Source organism: Saimiri boliviensis, chromosome 7, assembly GCF_048565385.1.
Source record: "Saimiri boliviensis isolate mSaiBol1 chromosome 7, mSaiBol1.pri, whole genome shotgun sequence".
Classification (NCBI taxonomy): domain Eukaryota; kingdom Metazoa; phylum Chordata; class Mammalia; order Primates; family Cebidae; genus Saimiri; species Saimiri boliviensis.
This window is the reverse complement of record NC_133455.1, coordinates 110,970,081-110,985,126: the sequence shown is the minus strand read 5'-3', so window position 1 is coordinate 110,985,126 and position 15,046 is coordinate 110,970,081. Positions and strand designations below refer to the sequence as shown.

At 39.9% G+C, this 15,046-nt stretch overlaps 1 long non-coding RNA gene across 1 annotated transcript in view; it reads left to right on the top strand.

Moving 5' to 3' along the window:
- The window catches only part of LOC141585185 (uncharacterized), a 93,460-nt gene that overhangs the window by 12,397 nt on the left and 66,017 nt on the right, over positions 1-15,046 (top strand). The window contains exon 2 of the long non-coding RNA XR_012518574.1: positions 7,510-7,565. This is a non-coding gene — a long non-coding RNA (uncharacterized LOC141585185). The remainder of the gene's footprint in view (positions 1-7,509; positions 7,566-15,046) is intronic.

Genomic DNA, 15,046 nt, shown 5'->3' with positions numbered 1-15,046 from the left:
AGGAAACTGAGGTGTGAAAATAAAATTAAAAGAATTTTCCAAGTCCACTCATCCAGTAAGTGGTGGAAATGAAACTAAAACTCAAGCTTCCGAATCCGTTTTTTTTTGTTTTTTTGTTTTTTTTTTTGAGATGGAGTCTCATTCTGTTGCCCAGGCTGGAGTGCAGTGGTGCGATCTCAGCTCACTGCAGTGTCCATCTTCCGGGTTCAAGGGATTCTCCTTCCTCAGCCTTCCAAGCAACTGGGATTATAGGCATACACCCCAATGCCTGGCTAATTTTTTTTGTATTTTTAGTAGAGATGGAATTTTGCCAGGTTAGTCTCAAATTCCTGACCTCAAGTGATCTGCCTGCCTCGGCCTCCCAAAGTGCTGTGATTACAGGCGTGAGCCACCACGCTCAGCCCCGAATCCTTTCTAGGTCCCCCCACCCGTTTAACCACGTTTATTCTATGACACATTATATCATGCTATAATGGAGCTTTTAAAAAAATTAATTTATTTTTACACTTGAAAAAATAGAAATGGGGTCTCACTGTGTTAGCCAGGTTGGTCTTGAACTCCTGGCCTCATGCAATCCTATTACCTCAGCCTCCCAAAGTGCTAGGATTATAGGTGTGAGCCACCATGCCCAGTGCTATAATGGAGTTTTTAGATGTCCACGAAGATGCAGCTATAGCAAAAATCAAAATGACGATAACAAATTTGGGAACGTGAATGTGAGGGCTGAAGGTACAATTCTACTGCTTTTTAGTTACATGACCTGGAAACTTTTAGTTAAGTGATTTTGCTTTTCCAAGAGAAGCATCCTCCCCCCAACAACCTCCCCGCAACCGCCTGCCCACAAAGTGTTATACTCCAGAGTTTCACAAGCCTTTCTCTCAGTCATGGGTTAGAAAATCTGACCTCCTTGTCCTAAATGAATGATGAATTTTTTCCTATATTTAAAATTTTTTTTTGGCTCAGTGAGTTGGTTATTATTATATCTTCAGTTAATGAATAAAGAAACAAAAGCTTAGGACTTCTATATGTACTTATTTTTTTCTTTTTTTTTTTTTTTTTTTTAGACTGAGTCTCACTCTGCCACCCAGGCTAGAGTGCAGTGGCTCAATCTTGGCTCACTGCAGCCCCAGCCTCCTGGGTTCAAGTGATTCTCCTGCCCCAGTCTCGACCGAGTAGCTGGGATTACAGGTGTGTGCCACCATGCCTGGCTAATTTTGGTATTTTTAGTAGAGATGGGGTTTCACCATGCTGGCCAGGCTATTCTCAAACTCCTGGCCTCAAGTGTTCCACCTGCTTCAGCCACCCAAAGTGCTGGAATTACAGGTGTGAGCCACCACACCAGGCCACCACATGTAGTATTTCTAAACTTATATGAAAAACACCATACTGATGTATTATCAGGGCAATACACAAAAATAAAAATTTCAAAGAATGAGATCTAAAATATAAATAACATTTCTCCTATTTTCCTCTTTCCTGTCTCTAACGGATTAGTTGATTTTCTGGAGTATGTGCAACCCATGTGGAAAATTGCTGTTCTAAAATATGAAGAAAATATTAATAGCAGACTATATTTATCGAGAACATATGAAACTTGTCAGTGTTTTTGTGACTGCAGTGAGTATATGTTACATGTGAGAAAAACAAATTTTCGGCGGGGAGCTAAGCATGAAATGCTATAAATTGCATATTTAGGTGACACCAATGTTCACGAGTTAAAATCTAACCCCCGATATAATGGTATTAGGAGAGGAAGCCTTTGAGAGGTTATTAGATCCTGAAGGCAGAACCCTCATGAATCATATTTGTACCCTTATAAAAGAAGCTCTGAAGAGATCCCATGCCCCCTCTGTCCTATGAGGATACTATGAGAAGATGGTTCTATGCAACAGGAAGTGAGCCCTCACCAGAATCTACTGGCAACTTGATCCTGGACATTCTTATCTCCAGAACTGTGAGAAATAAACCTCTCTCTCTCTCTCTCTCTCTCTCTCTGTATGTGTGTGTGTATGTGGTTTTTTTTTTTTTTTAGACAAAGTCAGGAATGCAGGCTCTGTTTCCCAGACTGGAATGCAGTGGCACAATCTCAGCTCACTGAAACCTCTGCCTCCCAGGTTGAAGTGATTCTTGTGCCTCAGCCTCCCAAGAAATTGGGATTACAGGCGTGCACCACCATGCCCAGATGATTTTTGTATTTTTAGTAGAGACGGGGTTTTACCATGTTGGCCAGGTTGATCTCAGACTCCTGGCCTCAAGCAATCTGCCCACCTCAGCCTCTCAAAGTGCTGAGATTACAGGTGTGAGCCACCCTACCTGGCCTCTGTTGTTTATAAGCCACCTAATTTAGGGTACTTTATTATGGTAGCCCAGGTGGACTAAGACAAGGATCTAAAGCCCTCTCTCATGATCTGTTTTAATGATCCATAATTCAACATCAAAGAAAGTAACCAGAGAACATGAGAAAATTAAAATTTTGTGGAGAATGAAAGTGAGCACATGAATAATTTCTCACCCCATGCAAAGGGTATTTGTCACCTTATCATTTTATTTTGTACCACAGCTTTGTGATTTTGGCACACTTTTTTCCAATTTTTTTTTTTAAATTTTGTAAGAAAAATGAAGCTCAGATAGATTAAGTGACCTGTGTAAGATCGCCAGTCACTAAGGGTGGATGCAACCCTGCTCATGGTAAATCTGGTCTCTTCTCTGTGACACTCTGCCAAACACCTGATTGTACCTTGTCATGCCTGCAGTGAAAAACGAAGGGAAGAAATGCTCCTGAAGTGAGGAATTGGGTATTTTTTCCCCTCAACTGACCAAACCTAGCAGTGTGGCTAAGAATCCGTAGGAAACGTGGCAAAGACCAACAGAGGCAGAGCAAATTAGTGGAAGATGCAGGAAGAAAAGTATTTAGGACTCAGTAAAAACCTCGCATGAAGAGAAGAAATATAAATTATATTTTGTCAAAACCCACAATTTTTTTTTTCAAATATAGAAAAAAGGGCAGAGTGGAATTTGGATTTATATCCATCTCTCTCTAGAGCCTGGGATGTTAACCGTTTGCTATACCGAGACTCAGAGGAGAAACAGTCTCAGCAGTGGTGAATCCTCTGACCTGATAGGACATGGTGGATTTTCATTTTTGGCTCTGTGGAATTTGTTGTTTCAATGCCCATGCAATCAACAAATGACAATCAAATTGATAGCTTAGCTATCTAAAAGTACTTCCTGGACATTTCTGCTTCCTTGTGTACTGTGTATGGAAGTGCATATCATCTTGTTTGCTGGTGATTTGTGTTTTCCGGGTCCTGATGTTCTAGCACACTCATATAGGAAAGGCCAAGAGAACAAAAATGATGGGTACTCTCCAGTTTTGGAAGAAGATAGATTAGCAGGGAGGGGCAGGAAAGAAGTGGGAATAGGTTGTCTAAGGAGATGGAGAGAGTTCCCAGTAGTTACTGGGCTACAGGTGTAGGGGTAGTTCTCTGTATCCCAGTAACTACTGAGAACCGGTAAGGGGTAGCCCCTCAGTTGTTGGATCATCCTCATCAATCACTTGGAAATGAATGGAAGATTTTTTTTTTTGCCGATGACTTGAGTGTGCTCTGAAATTTAATGCCCAGGTCAGAGATGGTATGTCCAAGTCAGGCTTACATAAAGTAGAATGATCTTTCCTCAAGTGCTGGTACCACCGCTGTTGAAATTTACTGTGAGCTAGCCCTACCAACCTCAAAGACACTCTGGCGTCAACAGTTGAGGAATGAGGGAAAAGCATAAAGAAGGTTTGAAAAGATTCTGGGAATAAACCAGATGTATCTTTAATATGTTTTATTCATATGGTTACTCTGTGTGTGTGTGTGTGTGTGTGTGTGTGTGTGTGTGTGTGTATTAAGATACCTTTTTGAAAAGTTTCCTGTTAAAATTATTAAATTCTCTCATACATGTTGACATTTATGTGATCTGCTAACAAGATTTAAAATTCAGTTATTACGATGATATAGTTTGGATTTGTGGACCCATTTAAATCTCATGTTGAATTGTAATCTCCATTGTTGGAGGAGGGGCCTGGTGGAGGTATCTGGTTGTTTGAAAGTGTGTAATCCTCCTCCTTTGCTGTCTCTCTCCTGCCAACCATGTGAAGATGTATCTACTTCCCCTATGCTTTCTGCCATGACAATAGTTCCCTGAGACTTCCCCAGAAGCAGAAGTCTGTACAGCCCACAGAACCATGAGCAGATTAAAGCTCTTTTCTTAATAAATTGCATAGTCTCAGGTTATGTCTTTATAGCAGTGTGAGAATGGACTCATACAGGTGAATGGTTCTTTTAATGCATTGTCAAAATTCATTTGATGTCATTTTTAAATGTTTGCATCTTTATTCATAAGTGAAATTGGCTTATAGTTTTCTTATTTTTGAATTATTTTTATTATGCTACGTTAATAAGAACACGATAATACCTAACATAAATAAAATGAATTATCTGGTTGAGAATAGAGAAAATAAATTAGGAATTATTTGTACTTTAAAATTTAGATATAATTCAGCTGTTACGTTTTCTGGGCCTGGTATCTTTTTAAAAATGATAGACCTTTACTTAGCTTTCCAGTGTCTTCTATGATTATTAATCTCTTCAGATTTTCTATCTCTTACTGGGCAAGATATAGTAGTTTTTATTTTGGTAGAAAACTAACCATGTCCTCTAAATTTTCAAATTTATTACTGTCCCTAGAAAACAGAGGCTGAAGCAAGACAAGTGGTAAGGTTTTATTGAAAGGTGATATCCTGGGATAGAGAAAGAGTGAAAAGGGAACAAGAGAGAGAAAGATGGAAAACAAATGGAAATTGGCATGTTACCAAGCTGAGCACCGCCTCATGAACTGTGAAGAGCATGGTACCCACTCAGACAGGACAGTACCAGACAGGCTGTACATACAGAAAACACATGTTAGAATAGTCCATTGGAGGGTAGAAGGGAATGGATTGCACCATCACCTTTCTCCCATCTCATTTCTCTCCTGTTGGTTAGTGTTTGCCTCGGGGAGTTCAGTCTATGCACTTGCAGGTGGTATCACCTGGCTTCTTTGGGCAGCTGCTGTGGAGGCCACGTCTCACCCTGTGGAATGCCAATTCCTTGGAGTTTGCATTGGAGTCTAGAAGTGACAGGAGGAATCAGAACCTTCATGGGTTCAATTGAATTGGGCCAAGAGGGACCAGAGCTTCTGCAGCTTCTGGCATGATGGGAATGCATTAGGAAGGCCATGTTTTCAGAGCCTGGCATTCACCTTAGGACAGAATGAGATAGAGATGTCAGTAGATGCAGTGGTGGTGGCAGCAGGGGTAGTTGTGTGGCTGAGGGCCCCTAGAGACAGGTGAAGCTTTGGGAATCTAAGGTGACCATAAGATGTCTCTGCAATAATTTCCATAGATTTGCCTCTATATTTTTGCATGTATATTCTTTTATGATTGTTAAATCACTTAAAAATCTGTGTTTTATCATGATTAAAACTAAACTTTTAAAAACATATGTTTATCACCTTGTTATCTTAAAGGTTGTATGTTTTTGCTTTTTCTCTTTTTCCACTAATCAGGTTTGCCAAGAGTTTATTTAAAAAAATATTTTTGGGGATATAGCTTTCTGTTTTGTATATTCTTCTTCTTTCTTTCTTTCTTTTTTTTTGAGACAGAATCTCACTCTGTTACCAGGCGCCAGGCTGGAGTGCAGTGGCGTGACTTCGGCTCACTGCAACCTCTGCCTCCTGGGTTCAAGCAATTCTCCTGCCTCAGCCTCCCTAGTAGCTGGGACTACAGGCTTGCGCCACCATGCCCAGCTAATTTTTTTGTATTTTTAGTAGAGACTGGGTTTCAGCATGTTGGCCAGGATGGTCTCGATCTCTTGACCTCATGATTTGCCCACCTAGGCCTCCCAAAGTGCTGGGATTACAGGCATGAGCCACTGCGCCCGGCCGTGTTTTGTATATTCTTTATAATTTCTTTCTGAACAAATTTAACATTTTATCTCTGATAATTCCTTCCTTTATTTTAATTTAGTTTGTTTTTGTTGCTATATTTTAAACTTCTTACATTTACTACTTGTTTTGTTGTTAATATTGATGGATATTAAGGCATTTAATGGTATAATTTTGGCTTTGAGTATAGAGTTACTTGTGGCCCATGGATTTTTGGCATGAAATAATCTCCCTTTTTTTTTTTGAGTCTCACTCTGCTACCCAGGCTGGAGTGCAGTGGCACGATCTCAGCTTACTGCAACCTCCGCCTCCAAGGTTCAAATGATTCTCCTGCCTCAGCCTCCTGAGTAGCCAGGATTACAGGTGTGCACCACCATGCCCAGCTCATTTTTTTTTTGTATTTTAAGTAGAGATGGGGTTTCACCATCTTGGCCAGACTGATCTTGAGCTCTAGACTTCAAGTGATCCTCCTGCCTTGGCCTCCCAAAGTGCTGGGATTACAGGCTTGAGCCACTGTGCCCAGCCTCCTTATTGTAACTTTTGAGACAATGTGCAAGATACAATTATACTTTTGAAACAGGGTTCTTCTGGAGTGACAATTTCCAATTCATATGTGACATCAAGCAGCTTCTTCATGAACGATTTGGGTGTATCTATAGGTCTTTCTGTGGCTCGATCCAAACTTTTCCTTAGGAATCATTCTAAAGATAATTTATGGTAATGATAAATTTAGATAAATACTTGAAATAACCTTAACCCAGTTTTCAGTGTGAATAGACACAGAAAGTCAACTTGGAGCAAACTGTCTTTGCTTAGGCGAATAATCTCTTGTGTTGTATTCCTCGTTCAGGACAGTTGTCCTGTCACGCTGATCCAAGTTTTAACTCCAGAGCTGTTTTTACTCTGCCGATATTTTGACCTTGTATGCATGACTATAAACGATTTAGTCAGTCTTATACAAACATTGATGAACTTATTAGTAAAATAGTTTTTGGAGTAAACTCTATTAAGCAAATTAAATTCTTGTCCACTTTCGCCTTACTGCCTGTTATGGTAAGCAGACCCATCCTGTCTCTTGTGTTTAAGTACTTCGTTGTCCCCTTCCACTCTGGGTCCTATAATTTTCATTGAAATAATGGGGCCCATTGCAAATATCTTGATTTGTAGAGTTCAACCACTAAAGCGGTTTTTTTTTTTTTTTTTTTTTGAGACAAAGTCTCGCTCTGTAGCCCAGGCTGGAGTGCAGTGGTATGATCTCAGCTCACTGCGACCTCTGCCTCCCAGTTTCGAGTGATTCTTCTGCCTTAGCCTCCAGAGTAGCTGGGATTGCAGGCGTGCACCACTGCACCTGGCTAATTTTTTGTATTTTTAGTAGAGATGGGGTTTCCCCATGTTGGCCCCTTGTCTTGAACTCTCTACCTCAGGTAATCTGCCCGATTGAGCCTCCCAAAGTGTTGGAATTGCAGGCGTGAACCAACGTGCCTGACCTAAAGTGCTTTTCAAAAGAACTGACGCTTCCCTTATTCTTTAAATATTTCTCAGTGCCATGGTGAAGACCTGGAGACCTGAACTTTTTTAGGAGACAAAGCTGGGGACAGGTAAGTTAGTTACCTATGATAATTTTAATTTATTATTCTCATCTCTCTATATCTTTTTTTTTCTTTTCATCATACCATCTGAGAACTCAGCTTCATTTAGCATAGGTCATGACTCCAGATTTAAGTTAAACAACCAAGAAAACAGCTGAAAGCAATGTGGGTTACCTAGCACTCGTATATTGATCCAGAATTTTTTGGCATCTCTTTCCATGTTTATAAGTTTAGAAAATCTAAAATTATGTTCTGTTCCTTCTAATCTAGCATTCCCAGAATCCATTTTTACATTCATTCTCTGGGTTTCTGGTGATATAAATTAACCAATTCTTGTAATTTGTTGTTGTTGTTGTATATTCCATGGTTTGACTTTGTAACCTATCTTAAAGGGCATGTTGGATTATGTCTTTAGTCATGAGTATAGAAGCAAGGAAGAGAGAGTTTTGGGAGGAATTGACACCCCTTGAGTAGCAACTACCTTAGGTGAGGTATTTAAAATCAAGGCTGCTATATCATCAGGAACAGACTTAATGGATGAGGAAGCAATTTCATCTGGTAAGAGAGGTTTAGTAGTTTTAAGGGTTTTGGTATGTGGACTCCATTCTAGCTATTTTTTTTTTTTGAGATGGAGTTTTGCGCTGTCACCCAGGCTGGAGTGCAATGGCACAATCTCGGCTCACTGCAACCTCCACCTCCTGGGTTCAAGCAATTCTCCTACCTCAGCCTCCCCAGTAGCTGGGACTAATTAGCCTCCATGCCAGGCTAATTTTTGTAGTTTTAGTAGAGACAGGGTTTCATCATATTGCCCAGGCTGGTCTTGAACTCCTGACCTCGTGACCCACCCACCTCGGCCTCCCAAAATGCTGGGACTACAGGTGTGAGCCACCGTGCCTGGCCCTCCATTCTAACTGTTAGGGCCCCACCATTTCTCAATTAGCTCCTTAACTGCTGGTTAACAGAGGGCTGTGAAAGCAACCTACTTCGCAATTGGGCAAATTCAGGATCACATTCTGTCTGAGTTTCAATAATCTCAGCCAAACAACTGCAAGATACAGGGGACACTTGTTTAGGGTAGTCATAGAAACCCTTGAATCTGTGCTTGTGTCTTCAGCTGGTAGCTTTAATACTGAGCTTGACCTTTTCTTTCTTTGAGCTTTCCTGTGTGGAAGCAGGGGTCACTCAGTCTTGCCAAGAGAAGGTTACTTCATTCCAGGTTACTGCAGTGATCACTTAAGAAACGCGTTGGTCCCACATAAGATGAACTGTAATGGTAATAGGATTGATGGGATCGTTACTGCTTTCAAATCCAACTGAGGAAGAAAAAATAGTCTAAGATTCTTACTTCTTCGTGTGTCTGTTGACAGCAAAATCTTTGGCTTTAGTTATTCTGTGGTTTACTGTTCTTAGTTTGAATCCCCTCTTGCTAGTTATGACAGAAAGGGCTTTATTTTAGGATGTTAGGTAGCTCACAGAATTGCTGCAACGGCCAGATCATCAGGCTTTGACTTTATAAATGCAAACATATTTCAAGTTTTACCAATTATATCTAACGGAAATCCAGTGTGTCCCTATTTCAGTGCCCTAATACCATTTCCTCTTACCCTGACGATAATTTCCAGGGAGACAGTTTTGCAGATATATGTTATCCAGTGGTTTCCTTAATTCCTTTGGCTCATGTTACTATTATAAGGGTCAGGCAAAGATATTAAAACTGAAAGGAAATCCTACACTCATCTTTAATTGGCAAGGAAGCGCTGCATTAAAATGTTTTATAAACACTATCCTGTAACAAGGCCAAGAACTTACCTATTTGTTCTTTCTTTTCCCTAAAGAGACTGGCAATTGACTCTGATTTACCTTTGTGTAAACTTTTGCTTTTAATAGTAAGCAGACTTTTTTTGCTGTGAGGTTGAAGAGTTGGTGGTTTTACTTTTAATTTTTAAGGAAAATAACTACCCTGGTGCCTTTTGATTTTCTGGAAGCCCAAGTCCTGTTTTATTAAAGCCAATTCTTCAGCAAAAGAACATTGGCAAAGGACTATTTTTGTACTTCTTTCAAAATGACCTTGGGGGTCCCATGCATAAAGTTTTTGGGAAAAAAAAAAATCCTGGTAATTGATGATTTTAGGTTAAGTGACCAGAGTCCCAGCAATCAGATCTTTTAGGCAAATAAACTATATTTTTATCCCCCAAACACTCTTTAATAGAACAGGAAACAAACATGAAAGGAAGGCATAAAGGAAGGTTGGCTGTTTATTCTGGTTATGTTGTTCAGGTAATTGTTTCATTTTTTTCTCTCCCTTATTTGCTAATGCTGATGCCCTAAGAGCTATTATTTTGTTCTCTTAGAAGCAACGCAGTTTTAGAAAATTTATACAGTTCAGGAGAGGTAAACTCATACAAAATCTTTACTTAATGTTTTGTGAGGTTACTATCTGATGAGGCTCCATCTCCATCTAGGAAGCGTTTCAAGAGACTTACCTTTTTTTTTTTTCGAGGCGGAGTTTCCCTCTTGTTACGCAGGCTGGAGTGTAATGGCGCAATCTTGGCTCACTGCAACCTCCACCTCCCAGGTTCCAATGATTCTCTTGCCTCAGCCTACCGAGTAGCTGGGACTACAGGCATACACAACCACGCCTGGTTAATTTTTGTATTTTTAGTAGAGATGGGATTTCACCATGTTGGTCAGGCTGGTCTCAAACTCCTGACCTCAAGTGATCCACCCACTTCGACCTCCCAAAGTGTTGGGATTACGGTCGTGAGCTACTGTGCCTGGCCTGTATTAGTCACATTTTAGGCATTACTACTTGAATTTTTCGCGTAAAAAGTGAGTCAGTGATTCATCAGTTTTTCAGGTTATTCTATGTTCGCTTCATTTTGTGAGTTTCTAGGTTCTATCCGTAACGCATCATGTCTCAATTCATTTGTTAGAAGAGGAAATTTGTTTCTTGAATTGATTTGAAATCCTTATGGCTAAAAACTCAAGTGAATGAATTTTTTTTCGGGGACATAAATATTCACAAGGCACTGTGTTAGACTTTTTTGGAAGCAGAAAATAATTTATGATTTTGTAAACTCGATAGAAGCAAATGAAATAATAAACAGCTGCCTAGGTGAAGATAATCCTTTGCTTTGAAGATTTTCATGCTAAAGCAGCTCATTAAAGGCTGGTCTTATGATTATTAAAAACATATAATTACCCATGAGATATGATAGGAGAGGTATTCTGTATATATTCACACACATGCACTCCATGTCCCCAGTTCCCCAAGCTCTCAAGGCCTTGTAAACTTATCTAAACTTTTACAGTTAGAGATTTCATTCCTTTGAGATCTACTAGCTTTTTAGACTTTATGAATGCCGTATTCAAGTTCAAGACTTTTTTTTTTTTCTCTTTCCAAATTTTATTTTAGGTTCAGAGGGCAAATGTGCAGGTTTGTTTCATGGGCACACTGCGTAACATAAGGGTTTGGTGTGCAGATTATTTTATCATCCAGTAAACAAGCATAGTACCTGACAGATAGTTTTTCAGTCTTTACCCTCCTCCCAGTCTCCACCCTCAAGTAGGCCCAGACAAGTGAGAGCATGTCGTGTTTGGTTTTATGTTCCTGTGTTAGTTTGCTTAGGATAATGGCCTCTAGCTCCATTCATATTGCTACAAAGGGCATTATGTCATTCTTTTTTATGGCTGCATAGAATTCGTAGTGTATATGAACCACATTTTCTTTATTCAGTCTACTGTTGATGGACATTAGGTTGATTTCATGCTTTTGCTATTATGAATAGTGCTGCAGTTAACATACACATGCATGTGTTTTTATGGAAGGACAATTTATATTCCTTTGGGTACACACTCAGCAATGGGATGGCTGGGTCAAATGGTAGTGCTGTTTTAAGTTCTTTGAGAAATCTCCAAACTGATTTCCACAATGGCTGAATTAATTTACATTCCTGTGAGTGGTGTATAAGCATTCCCTTTTTTCTGCCACCTTGCTGGCATCTGGTATTGTTTTGCATTTTTAGTAATAGCCATTCTGACTGGTGTGAGATGGTATCTCATTGTAGTTTTGATTTGCATTTATCTGATGATCAGTGATGTTGAGCATTTTTTCATCTGCTTGTTGACCACATGTATGTCACCTTTTGAAAAGTGTGTCTTTATGTTCTTTATCCGTTTTTAATTTTTTTTTTTTTGCTTCTAAATTTGTTTAAATTCCTTATAGATGCTGGGTATTTGACCTTTGTTGGATGAATTTTGCAAATATTTTCTCTCATTCTGTAGGTTGTTTGTTTACTCTGTTGATAGTTTCTTTTGCTGTGCAGAAGCTCTTTAGTTTAATTAGGTCCCATTTGTCCAATTTTGTTTTTTTGCAACTGCTCTTGAAGTCTTTGTCATGAAATCTTTTTTTAGGGCTGATGTCCAGAAGGGTATTTCCTAGGTTTTCTTCTAGGGATTTCATAGGTTTAGGTTTTACATTTAAGTCTTTAAACACCTTGGATTGATTTTTGTATGTGGTGAAAGAAAGTGGCCTAGCTTCAACAATCTGCACATGGTTAGCCTGTAATCCCAGCACAATTTATTGAATATATATTTCTTTCCCCATTGTTTGTTTTTGTCAGTTTTGTCAAAGATTATATGGTTGTAGGTATGCAGTATTATTTCTGGGTTCTCTAACCTGTTCCATTGGTGTATGTGTCTGTATTTGTACCATTACCATGCTGTTTTGGTTACTGTAGCCTTGCAGTGTAGTTTGAAGTTGGGTAGTATGATGCCTCCAGCTTGGTTATTTTTGCTTAGAATTGTTTTGGCTATTCAGGCTCTTTTTTGGTTCCACATGAATTTTAGAATAGGTTTTTCTAATTCTGTAAAAAATTTGAATTTTTCTAATTCTGTAAAAGTTTGATAGGAATAGCACTGAATCTGTAAGTTGCTTTGGGCAGTATGGCCATTTTAACCATATTGATTCTTCCTGTCCATGAGAGTGGAAAGTATTTCCATTTGTTTGTGTTGTCTCTGAGCAGAATTTTGTAATTCTTGTTATAGAGATTTTTTTTACCTCCCTGGTTAGCTCTGTTCCTAGGTATTTTATTTTTTGTGTGGCTATTGTGAATGGGATTGTGTTCTTGATTTGGCTCTCAGCTTGGATATTGTTGATGTGTAGAAATGCTACTGATTTTTGTACATTGTTTTTGAATTCTGAAACTTTACTATAGTTGTTTATCAGAGCTGGGAGCTTTTGGGCATAGACTGTGGGGTTTTCTAGATATAGAATCATATTATCTGCAGAGAGATAGTTTGATTTCCTTTCTTCCTATTTGGATGCCTTTTATTTTTTTCTCTTGCCTGATTGCTCTGGCTAGGATTTCCAGTACTGTGTTGAACAGGAGTGGTGAGAGTGGGCCTCCTTGTGTTGTTCTGGTTTTCAAGGGGAATGCTTCCGGTGTTTGCTCATTTAGTATGATAATAGCTGTGGATTTGTCATAGACGGCTTTTATTATTTTGAGGTATGTTCCTTCAGTGCCTAGTGGTGGATTAGTGGTAGGTGGGGGCTGCAGGTGAATGTGTGCCAGCAAGGTGATGGGGGGAGGCCATGAGTGGGTGTGCACTGTGATAGGTAAGGTCAGCCTGTGAAGGAGCTATGGTGAGGCCAATGCGAAGTGCTCCCTTCTGGCATCTGAGGCTGCTTTGCAAGTGGGTACTGTTGGGCAGAGAACCTGAAAGAGGTGGACAGAATGTGGGTTACTCAAATCAGACTGGTCCCATCCCATAGACAAGATAGCCATGTTCTGTCCAGATCCATCAGTCAACAAAAGCCAAACCACCTGGAGGAGCTTGGTGAGCCTTGGGGGATGGGTGTCCATAGCCAGTGCTCCACCTCAGCTGTTCCATGCCAAACCTTCTTGCTTCATCACAGGCTGGAGTTCCCTCCTGCCGCTTCTCCAAGAAGCTCTCTTTGTCAGCTCAAATGTCTGTGAAGGTTGTGGGGTCTCCTGCAGCTAGAATTCTGGAGGTCCCTGGTGAGAATAGGCCACTCTTCACCTATTTAACTCACACCATACCCAGTAGCTGCTGGGGGTCAGGAGCAAGTCCTGGTGCTCTGTAGTCCTGTGCAGGGTTCCCAGCTTCCTTCTTCTTCAGCCTAGGGTCTATATGTTCCCTTGGAACGCTCTCAATGCCTTTCTTATTTCCGATGATCTGCTGGGAGTATGCTGGTCTGCTTGATGGTCTTGTCTTGTGGTGGGAGATGCTCTTCCTGGCAGTGTCTAGTTGACCATCTTGGCTTTTTCCTGAATCAAAGTTCAGGACGTTGACTACATCTACGTGAGTTCTTAGGAGGGAATACTTTAAAGACTTTGCTCACACCTAAGCGAGGAGAGTGGACAGCTAGCTGAGATGGAAAGTACCCTGTTTTCTACCTTGGAACTTAGTCTTGCCCTTCTTAAATGTGTCTTACCCGAACTTTGAATTTCCTTAAATTTTACTATAGAACATACTGTTTGCATTTCACATTTGTTTCCATATTGCCATATAATTGCTTCCTAGCTCTGCTGAAAACATGCTTTTTGTTTTAGATGTGCACACATGCATTTGTCTCAGACCCGACAAACAATGTAGGAGTGGAGATAAAGATGATCTCTTGGACTTCAGTGTCTAGTGCAGTAGTAGTTAGACGTCAGCATTCAGAATAAATGACTTTTATGTCCTGTCTTGGATTATAATTGGATAACATAGTGAGTAATTTAGAAAGTGACAAAGTTGTGTTCCTGTCTCTAAATCCAGCATTCACTTCCATACCCAAGAAGCTGTCTGTTTTGTTTTGTTCACAAAACAAAATCAGGGCCCAGAATATAAGCTTTCCCTATTCCATAACTCATCTTAGCTTTTCTCTACATGTGTGATAAAAATTAAAGCTTTATTTTCTTCCGGGTATCATAATCTCTGATTTTTCTGGGAACTCTGGAGAAATAGCATCTTAATTGCCTAAAAGTTGTTTCTCTGAGAAACTCTGTTTGTTCTTCAACCAGACCAGTAGGATTGGCCAGCATTGTGTCAGAAGAGCTGGACTTTCTTATCCAGCTGAGTCTTTGGAGGAAATGCTGTTTTTTATTGATGACACCATGCAGAGCAAACTCTTGGAGATGACAGATTTGGGATGTAAGGCTTACATTTGCTTTTGTTATGATGCCCGACTTTTATGATCTTTAAGACTGAACTGTGGAATAAGTTTTTATTTGAAATCAGCTCATTTTTGTAAACACTTGTTGCTCTTACTTAAAGCAATAATTTAATACCACATTAATTGTGTTGCAGCAGTAACTGTGTAGGAATGCTAGGCTGGTGCGATTGGTATTTATAGTATACTTCTATTCTTTCCATGAAGGTGTTATCTGGTTCATTCATAGCAGTGATTTGGGGTGCCCCACATCAGTGTTTTTCTTTGCGCCTTTGCCTTCTCCTATTCATTCTCTCCTTCTTCACTGTCCTTT